Genomic DNA, 11,548 nt, shown 5'->3' with positions numbered 1-11,548 from the left:
TACAATCAATATCCATAAAAACCAAGTTTCTAAATTTCCTAAGCCAGAAAACAAATCAGTTACACGAGCATTCGCTGATAGATAAAAGCTTTTTTCTTTTGTATTTCAGCTACGAAATGGTTATAGCTCATTAGAGTAGAGTTCAAAAGAGTAACATACTCGACTCTAGTTCCTGCTACTTACGGATCAAACACGAGCCCACCAGTTTCTGTGAGGATAACAACACCGCCCACGACATCCCTGAATGATTACTGTAGTAAGTGTGATGTCTCAGATTAGCAATGGACAGGTAGTTTATATATCATACCAAGGACCTCCAAAACCGGTTTCGAAAAATAAATCAATCCTTTCACAAGGCTACACCACAGAGGTTCAGTGCATAGGAACCACTCATCCGGACGGATCTCATCTATAAGAAGAAGACATTGACATAAGAAGAAGACGATTAATTCGGTCTGTGGTAGCATCTACAGTCAACTTGTCACGTTTGGTTCCAACCTGAACATCCATTATGATCAACTGTTATGGTACGATGTGTTTGATGAATTAATATGTTTGTGATATGGTACGTTGAAGGCATGCATGAGATATGTTATGTGTCTGTTATGATATATGAAATGATGGGATATATGCATGATGTGGACTGTTATGTCTAAAAGCATGAAAATGTTATAATATAATATGTGTGTGACATGATTGATATGATATGATTGACATGCAAAATGACGAGCTAGAATGAAATACAATCTCGTCTACTCTCAGTTATATTAAATGTTTGCTCATGAAATATTATTGGATTTTATTAGAATATTTTACCGCTTTTATTAGAAAGTATATTGAAAAATGAAAATTATCTACTAAAAAGTCTTTAAAACAAATTTCTCACGATAATCATCACAAAAATAAATGGAACATTTCACGGTAATAGAAATTAAAATAGGACACGTGTGTGGGAAGACTTCCCTAACCCTATCCCGCCGTGTAAACATTCTAAGTGAGTCCAAAAAATGTCTCAATTTAATTTATTTTTTTCAAAGAAAATGTGATATTATTTACCATAACTTCTCACTAGAGTTATGTTGCTTTTCAACCAGGCATAGAAGGAAACTTTTTAGACTTTTTCTTTAATATTTAATTTTCTTATGAAACTCATGTTTTGGTCATTTAAATTTTGTATTGTTCATTTTATTTAAGTTATTCTAGTCAAGATTTACCTTAAAATTATGAAATTAATTTTATTTGTTATGACATTAATTATTTTAGATTTATTAGATGTATGTTCCCTTTTATGACTTATTTTTTGTTTTATTTATATAAATTTAAGTTGATCGTTATAATTCTTTTATTCAAAAACATATATCATATTCAACAAAATTATACTTGTATTAAGTTTTAAACCATACATAAGGTTGATCAAGATTCCAAACATTCATAACATAATATTAAAAAGATAGAAAATTAAAAACACACATAGACTTTGATAAGAAGCAAGAAGTCTATTTGGGAACCTTATAGAAGTTGATAAGGTTGTTCTTGTTGTTGAGGTCAGTGAACACAAGGGTGCCATAGGTTCGGCTACTAGTCCCCTCAAGAGCTGTCAATCGAAGTTTATAGTTGGTCCCGGCCACAATTTGCATTTCTCCACCAATCACTTTTTGGAACTGGATTTGAGTTTTTGCCTGTTTATTGTGTTCATTGACTGCGAACTCACCTAAGCTCTGAATCTTTGGGTCATCTATGTTTTCTATTGGTTTGTAGCTACCAGCCAAATCTAAACGTTGGGTTGCCGCTGCGAGCGACAATAGCGATAGGACATAGAGGAGAAGAGAAGCCACGAGGAAAAGAACCTTAGCCATAGTGATAAAGTTTGGAGATGATGAAGAGTATTTGATGGTTTGTTTAAGGAGAAGGTTGGTGGGTATTTATAGGAATGGATAAATGCATAAATGGGGAGGAGATTAAATTTTTTTAAACAAAAGTATTCAAAGCGTTTTCTTTTAATATGTTTACTACCATATAAAAAAATAAAAAAAAATAAAAAATAAGAGTCATTTAGGGTGGAATAAATCAAATAAGGTAATAGTAGTTACTACCATAAATAAATAAATAAATAATAAATAAAAAGTCAATTATGGTCCTTAAATCTACACATTAAAGCAAAACAAACTCTTTTAATTTTAATTTGGAATATATTAGAAAATTGAGCTAAATCAAGAGAATTATAACAACGGTAAAAGAAAAAAATAATAAATAAATAATAAAAAATAGCAGCCTTATCCGAATTGCTCTCACTAACATCTTATCTCTTTCCCAACTATCTCTCTCCTCAACCACCAATGTATCAGTTAATCAAACAAAAGAAAAATGCAGATTTATTAGGAGACTATACACATTTAGTTACAGAGATTTTGCTTTGTTATTATGAAAACTCATATTTGAGATATCTTTTTTCTTGACGCAATTGTGTTACAAGATCTCCTTTTCTGAATGATTTATCGAGAGAGATTTTGCTTTGTTATTATGGTGAGTTATATTCAGATCTCCTTTACTTTATACAATCCATTGTGTTACAATAGAATCAAATCTCTTTTTCATTCATTTATCAATAAGATTTTAATTAGTATTATATTACTTCTAGTAAATGGTAACTAATTAAAAAAAATCGTGAGATTTAGAAATAAGAATAGATTAATAAGAAAAAAAAAAAGAAGTAGAGGAAAAAGAAAAATTTAAATTTAACCGAGGAAACACATAGAGTAATAGGGAATTAAAAGATAAAATAGAGGAATTATAGTCAAGAAACCTATCAAATTCTTTCATATAACATAACAATATCTTCCATAAAACAATAATAATAATAGAGAATATGACTTTACTATCGGCATGATAATATTTGATGTTGACATGTGCCTTGTGGTTCTGCACTTGTCATGTATATTGATATGTGTGAATTGTTTATGAATCGATATGATGATGATATGATATGTATATGTTATGATATGTGAATTGTATGATCATACTTACGATACGATGTGTTTAATGGTATGTTTGAGATAGGATATGAGAAGGATGCACTAAACGTAATGTAACGATAGGACTACGATATGTTCATAAGACGATACAATAAGGTTATGTATAGAAAAGACTATAGTTGTGATAGGTTGATAAAAAGATACAATAATGTTATGTATAGAAAATGTTATAGTTAAGATATGACTAATATAATGATATGGTTAAGTTATGTATACGAAACAATATGGTCACGATCGATTGAAAAAATGATACGATTAGGGTATGGATAGAAAATGATAAGTTTATTATAGATTGATAGAACGATAAGGTTATGATAGCCACCTAAGAAATATAGACGGTTATGATAGGTCTTATTCATGAAATTGTATGTGTTTGCATATAACCCATTAGTGGGGTCACTAACTAATAATATTTAAAATTAATAGTCCAAAAATAAATAAACAAATAAACAAATAAAAAAATTATAAAGAAATAGTTAAAATAATTATAATAATAAATTAATTAATTAAAATTAAAATTAAAATTGAAGTTAAAAAAAAAAAAAAAAAAAATAACATTTCCCCACTTCTCTTCACTAACCTCTCATTCCTTCCCACAATTATCTCTCCTCAACCCATCCTTACTACAACAGAAAATAATAACAGTTACTCCAAAGAAACAATAATTGTCAGATTAATAGAACTATAGGATTATGCTAGCCACCTAAGAAATATAAATGGTTATGATAGGTCTTATTCATTAAATTGTATGTGTTTGCATATAACCCCATTAGTGGGGTCACTTACTAATAATATTTAAAATACTCAAGATATGTGCTATTTCTATTTCAAGTAAAGGAAAAACATCTTTGTACGACTGACGATTGCAACTCGAGACCATGACACATGTATAGGGTAATCGCATACCCTAACCGTATAATAGGATAACTAGAGATCAAATGTAGGCTATAATAGGATAATGTTTTTAATTTAATCGTTTTTTTATTTTATTTAGTTATTTGTTGTGTCGCTTTAAAGACGTTTTCAAACACGAAGTCCATAGCTTTGTTTTAAGATAAGATTTATGTTTTACGTGTAGACAGTAACAAACTTAGATTAAGTAGAAATTGTGGATCGTTACAAACATTATAGTTTTAATTTTAATTTTAAATAGTTTGGAGAATTTCAAAATTATTCCTTAAATGAATTTTTTTTTTTAAACAAAGATTAATTAAGGTATGTTTATTCCTCTTCTATTTAATAGTTAATTAAGATTTATTAAATTATATAAAAAAAAATTAACTATGAGAAAACTCTATTTAAAAATGATTTTATCTCAAGATATTTATGGAAAGAATGCATTTATTTAAACACTAACATGGGAGTTGAATAAGTCCGAATTTTAATTAAAAATTAAAATTCGAAATAAGCATAAAATGTGATTAATTTTTATTTTAAATTTAAAACTTGTAATTCGTGTCAAAATCAATCTAACCAATATGATATAAGGGTTATGAACCAACAACTTCTAACCAATATGATATAAGGGTTATGAACCAGTAACAAAATACTTATCAGGATAAAATTACGATACCTAATATGATGGTTCATATTTACAAAGAACTCATTAAAGTCGTTAACCAAATTAGTGATAACTCAATATTATGGAGATAAGAGTTATTCTTGTATATACTGTATTCTAGCATTGTACATATCTGATTGGGTCCATGTAGATAAGCCATAACATGTAACCAAATACTTCGGTTATTTATTAAAATATATATATATATATTCTACGATCCAAATTGTTCCTATCTTGCGTGTTCGATATTTGGAAGGGGGTTCTTTCGATCCATGTGGCTTTAGTTGTTAATGTAATAAATGTATAATAAATTTGATAATAACACAAAAATAGTATTTTGAACATAATCTAATAGATAAATTAGACATTGCTCGATAATAATATAATTTTTTTTTTATTTTGTAAGTGCTTTTAAAATTATATTATATAGTTTTTTTTAAAAAAAATTAGAATTTGATAAAGTATTATAATATTTCTTTTGAAGTATAAATTATAATAAAAAAATTGTGAGGAAATGAACCTAATTGAAAAAAAAGATAAAAACAAAATTATTACCTAAAATAAAGGTCTCTTTTTAGTCCTTCAGTATCTGAATTTAAATATTCTATATTTTAGCCCCTAAAATTTAAAATAATCTTATTTTATGTTCGTTTAGATAATCTTATTTTATATTCTTTTATTCACTTTCTATTTCTATTATCTAGGGCTAACTCAATAGATGGTGTTCCTTAAATTTATTAATTTTGTATTTTTTTGAGTTGGTTCATGTGTTACTCCATAAAAACATTAGAGATTTTGTGTAACAACCTAAATTCACCGCTAGCAAATATTGTCTGCTTAAGGTTTTTAAAGCGATTGGCTAAGGAGAGGTTTCCACACACTTGTAAATAATGTTTCGTTCTCTTCTCCAACTGAGGTGGGATCTTAGAATCCACCCCTTTTGGGGCCAGCGTCCTCACTGGCATTCGTTCTCTTCTCTAATCGATATGGAACCCCCAACCTACACCCCTTCGGGCCAGGCGTCCTTGCTGGCACACCGCCTAGTTTTCATCCCCCTTTCGGGGTTCTGCCTCCTCGCTCGCACATCGCTCGGTGTCTGACTCTATTACCATTTCAAACAGCCCAAACCCACCACTACTAAATATTATCCTTAGTCTTGGAATATTTATATATGAATATACATGCATGCATCCATACATACATCTATATATATATATATATATAATTTTTATTAAATATCTCATTTTCTATATCATTTGAATATACATACATATACATATACATATATATATATATACACACACATATACATATATATTGTAAAAAAACGTCCCAGTGGTTCTACACTTGTCATATGTATTGATATGTGATAATTGTTTATGAATCGATATGATTATGATATGATTTGTATATGTTATGAAATGTGAATTGTATGATCATACTTTTGATACGATGTGTTTAATGATATGTTTGAGATAGGATATGAGAAGGATGCACTAAACGTAATGTAACGATAGGACTATGATATGTTCATAAGACGATATGATAAGGTTATGTATAGAAAAGACTATAGTTGTGATAAGTTGATAAAAAGATACGATAATGTTATGTATACTAATCGCTATAGTTAAGATATGATTAATATAATGATATGGTTAAGTTATGTATACGAAACGTTATGATCACGATCGATTGGAAAAATGATACAGTTAGGGTAAGGATAGAAAAGGATAGGATTATTATAAATTGATGAACGATAGGTTATGATAGCCACCTAAGAATGATAGCCACCTAAGGAATATAGACTATTATGATAGGTCTCGTTCATGAAATTGTATGTGTTTGCATATAACCCCAATAGTTGGGTCACTTACTGAGTATTATATTTAAAATACTCAAGACAAGTGCTACTTCTATTTCAGGTAAAGGAAAAACATACTTGTACAACTGAAGACATTGCAACTTGAGACCAATGTAACAAAATACTTCAGTTATTTATTAAGATAAAATTAAGATATCTAATATGATGGTTCACACTTACAAAGAATTTATTAAAGTTATTAATAATGTCGTTAACCAAATTAGTGATAACTCAATATTATGGAGATAAGAGTTATTCTTGTATATATTGTATTCTAGCATTGTACATATCAGATTGGGTCGATGTAGATAAGTCATAACATGTAACAAAATACTTCAGTTATTTATAAAAAAAAAAAAAAAAAAAGTATCCTGATTGTTCCTATCTTGCGTGTTCGGTATTTGGAAGGGAGTTCTTTCGATCCATATGGCTTTAGTTGTTAATTTAATAAATGTATAATAAATTTGATAATAACACGAAAAATAGTATTTTGAACATAATTTAACAAATAAATTAGACATTGCTCGATAATTATATAATTTTTTTTATTTTTTTAAGTGCTTTTAAAATTATATAATATAGTTTTTGAAAAAAAAAATTAGAACTTTGACAAAGAATTATAATATTTCTTTTGAAGGGTTAACGTTGGAACTTTTTTCCCCTTTGAGACAAGGTCGTTAACTCGATCTGAAAATTTGTTTTCTCGTTCTAGTATCATATCATATCCACTAAAGATTCCTTTGAGACAAGGTCGTTAACTCGATCTAAAAATTTGTTTTCTCGTTCTAGTATCATATCATATCCACTAAAGATTGTCTTAAGCTTAAAAAATAGAAGGAAAAAAAAAACATTTACTCATGTCTATAAGACCTCCCAACCTCAACCCTGTCGAGAAGACCCTTGAGGCACTTAAATCATTATGTAAATAACCATTTTCCTTTCGATCTTTTTTAATGAATCTGTAAGTGTGAATGTTTGCTGAAACCACCACACCTAAATAGTGGTGAGAGTTGTCTTATTTATAATCATTTAAGTATAGAGAAATAAGGTAAATTACAAATAATATGGAAAGAACAACAAAAGAAAAAAATAATAAATGAATACAATATATTTGCTTTTAGTAAAAGGGCAAAGTTGTAATGTAAGGCAAATATGCCTTATAATGAACGGTCAACTATCCTTAACACCCCCTACAAGCTGAGCGTCGGATTTCAACGAACGTGAAGCTTGGATATGAAAGATTCAAAGAGAGGTCGAGAAATACTTTTTGTGAAGATGTCAGCAACTTGGAGATGAGAAGGTACATATCGTGTGCGAAGTTTGACAGCGATGACAAGTTCTCGAAGGAAATGATAATCTATTTCAACATGTTTGACCCGCTTGTGAGAAACGGGATTAGAGCTCAAAAAATAGCACTTTTGTTGTCTCATAAGAGTAAGGGCTGCTGTGAAATAGGGACCTTGAGGTCATGCAAAAGATGTGTAACCCAAAGAAGTTCAACAACGGTTGTGGCACGAGCACAATACTCAGATTTACAACTGGAGCGTGAGACAGTAGGTTGCTTTTTTACACTCCAAGAAACGAGATTGTTATCAAGATAAATAGAATAGCCAGATGTAGAATGACGAGTATCGGGACAACCAGCCCAGTAAGCATCCGAATAAGCGACTAGCGTACTAGGAACAATGGATGGGCGAAAGGAAAAACCAAAGTGGAGTGTTCCTTTGATATAGCGAAAAATACGTTTGACAACAAAAAAGTGATCTGCACTAGGAGCATGCAAGAATTGACTGACAGAATTGACAGCATAGGCAATATTTAGATGCGTAATAGTCAAGTACTGAAGGGTGCCAACAAGAGATCTATAGAGAGTAGGATCGGAGAAAGGAGAACCATCAGTAGTTAGCTGTGAAGAAACAACCATGGGACTGTGAACTGGTTTGCTATCGAGCAACTGAGCACGAGTAAGAATATCTCGAGCATATTTTAACTGACTAATAAAGAGACCATCAGGAGTGGGTGAAGCTTCAAGATGAAGAAAGTAACTGAGAGAACCCAAATCTTTGGTAGCAAACTCAGAATGAGGCTTGCGAGTAAGACTATCAATAAGAGATGAGTTGTTGCTCGTAACAATAATGTCATCAACATAAAGAAGCAAATAGATAAGCTTATATTGCTGATGAAAGACAAAAAGGGTGTGTCAGCGCGACTGCAAGAAAAATCAAGTGTGAGAAGAAATGAGCTAAAACGCTGAAACCAGGCGCGAAGAGCTTGCTTTAAGCCATAGAGGGCTTTCTTTAATAGACAAACATGAGTGAAAAATTGAGGATCAATATACCCAGAAGGTTGATCCAAATGAACACGTTCAATAAGAGTTCCATTGAGAAAAGCATTCTTGACATCAAGTTGTCGAAGAGGTCATTTATTTGTGACTGCAATAGAAAGCACAACACGGACAATGGTAGCTTTGACAACTGGACTGAAAGTGTCAGTGTAGTCAAGACCAAGAACCTGAGTATAACATTTTGCAACAAGACGAGCCTTGAAATGCTAGACGGATCCATCAGGCAAATATTAATACGAAACACCCATTTAGAGCCCACAATGTTGGTATTGGCAGGGTGAAGAACCAAAGTCCAAGTATCAATTTGTTGTAACGCTCGAATTTCTTCATCCATGGCAGCAACCCAAGTAGGATTCTTAGCCGCAGATTTGAATTCTTTTGGCTCAGTGGATGCAAGAAGAGTAGAAAGAAGTCCAGATGAGCCCAAAATACCAAGATTTCCTGGATGATGAGTCTTGAATATACCAGCTTTGGCTCGTGTGATCATAGGATGAGTGCCCAAAGAAGAGGAATCAACCGTAGGTTCAATAGAGGTCGAATCAGAAGTCAAGGGTGGCAAAGTGGAACCTGCAAGAGAAGTATCAACCTACATAGACTCCATCCACAAGATCAGAAAAAATATCACACGGGGATGAACTGGATCGAGAAATGTGCGATGATGAAGTGGTAGGGGGGATGTGGTTCCAAGAAATTTGAAATAGGAAGAGAGGGAAGATGTTGGGCCTGGGAGCTAGGGATAGCAGGAAAGTGAGTTTCATCAAATTGAGCATGGGGGGTGATATATAGCTTAGTAGTGGTGGGATTAAGACAGTGGAACCCTTTATGAGTAGGACTATAATCCAAAAAAATACAAGGAATGTTGCGGGGAGAAAGCTTGTTAATTAGGCATATAATCACGCAAGTAAGGATAAACACGACAACCGGTTGATAGAGGAATTCAAAGTGTGACTTACCTCCAAGAAGTGGAGTAGCAACCGGTTGATAATATAAGCTGCAGTGTTGAAGGCATCAACCCAAAAATGAGATGAAAGATGAGAGAAAGAGAAGAACCAAGCCAGTCTCAGTCACATGACGATGTTTTCTCTCAGCACGACCATTTTGAGCAGGTGTATATGGATAAGAGAGTTGATTGTGGATGCCAGAATTACGTAAATGAGTTTTGAAATAATTGCTAGTAAATTCAGTACCTCCATCGCTTTGAAATACCTTGATACGAGAAGAATATTGATTTTCCACAAATTTTTGAAATTGAAGAAAAATATCAAAGAAATTAGATTTAAATTTTAAAAGGTAAAGCCAAGCGAATCGAGAATGATTATCAATAAAAATAACATAGTAAAGAAAACCCGAATTTGATTTGACGGGGGAAGGACCCCAAAGATCACAATGAATAAGATCTAACACATGAGACGCTACGTTCATTGCAGTAATAAGGCAAGCGATGACTTTTTGCAAGCTGACAAGTATTACATAATGATGGAGAAGATAATAAAGACGTAAGAGAAAGATGACCTTTTCTATTTAAAAAAGAAATAACAGAATGATTCACATGATGTAACGACCCAAAATTTTCTACTTAATTTAAGGTCGCTACTGTATACATACCATAAACATTGAATGCGGAAGACTTCATTTAAATTCCATAAAACATAACCTTCATCTTAAAACACAACCATGGACTTACGTGTTTCGAAAACATCTTTAAAACGACACAACAAAAGACCCGAAATAAAATAAATAAGCGTTTAAGTTTAAAACATCCTATTCTATCCTAAGTCTAAGAAAATAAATACTACTATCCTATGCATGTGCCATGATCTCTAGTTGCGATGCCGTCGTCAGCCGTACGGAATGCCTTGCCTTAACCTGAAAAATGTAGTAGCACATGGCTTGAGTATTTAAAGAAATATTCAGTAAGTGACCCCACTATTGGGGTTAAATGCAACAATCACATGCAATGAAATGATGGGACCTATCTTTCGTTTCGTTTCGTTTCTTTTCGTTTTCCCTACGGTGTACTCCTAACAGGTAATCGTGGACGTGTACCATATACTCTACACGCAGCCCATACGTGCGAGTATGGGCTCACCAGCTAGTTCGCACACCGCTGGGCCACTGTCCCTAGCCGGTGGGCATGCTCTAGGGGCCCACCGAGACCCGTTAAAACTAAAACCGTCACGGCAGCGCTATGCAGGGCATATCGATCGTTGTCCTGCCATTTGGATGTACGCGTCCGTACCCTCGTGATGGGATAGGGGTATCCCCCCAAATGCATGATCACACAATATGCATGAGGTCCCACTAGTCCTACAGTCATCATTTAATGAACATAACCCCGTGTCACGTTTTCATGCTTACATGTCATTCTCATTCTCATTTCGTTACATATCATACATATTCCTAGCGGGGTTATGTATCATGCAATTTACCGTATTTCATGTCATACAATTCATTCAGTTACATTCCAATACTCATACAACAAGTCATAATTGTACAAGGGCCACACATCGTCACATGCATTCATATCACATCAACTAAGCAGCATAAATAACATACATTCACGTTCACATGATTTCGTACTTAAGCACAATAATCTAGCATACAATGTATCATATCATAACCAAGTCATAACGTAAACACTTCATAGTCATATCGTTCTCTAACTTACCATAGCCTTAACGTTCTTATACCTATCACAGACATATCATTACGTGACGTACCTTAGTCATATCGTCACAAGAACATACCCT

The 11,548-nt window shown here is 32.4% G+C and overlaps 1 pseudogene; it reads right to left on the bottom strand.

The window, feature by feature from the left end:
- Nucleotides 1-1,496: 1,496 nt before the first annotated feature.
- Nucleotides 1,497-1,856, bottom strand: LOC111783561 (cysteine proteinase inhibitor 1 pseudogene; annotated as a pseudogene).
- Nucleotides 1,857-11,548: the final 9,692 nt, after the last annotated feature.

The sequence above is a fragment of the Cucurbita pepo genome, chromosome 20, assembly GCF_057944985.1.
Source record: "Cucurbita pepo subsp. pepo isolate OVF chromosome 20, ASM5794498v1, whole genome shotgun sequence".
In the NCBI taxonomy this organism is placed as follows: domain Eukaryota; kingdom Viridiplantae; phylum Streptophyta; class Magnoliopsida; order Cucurbitales; family Cucurbitaceae; genus Cucurbita; species Cucurbita pepo.
Note: the sequence above shows the minus strand (reverse complement) of the source record. Positions and strands in the feature narration are given on the sequence as shown.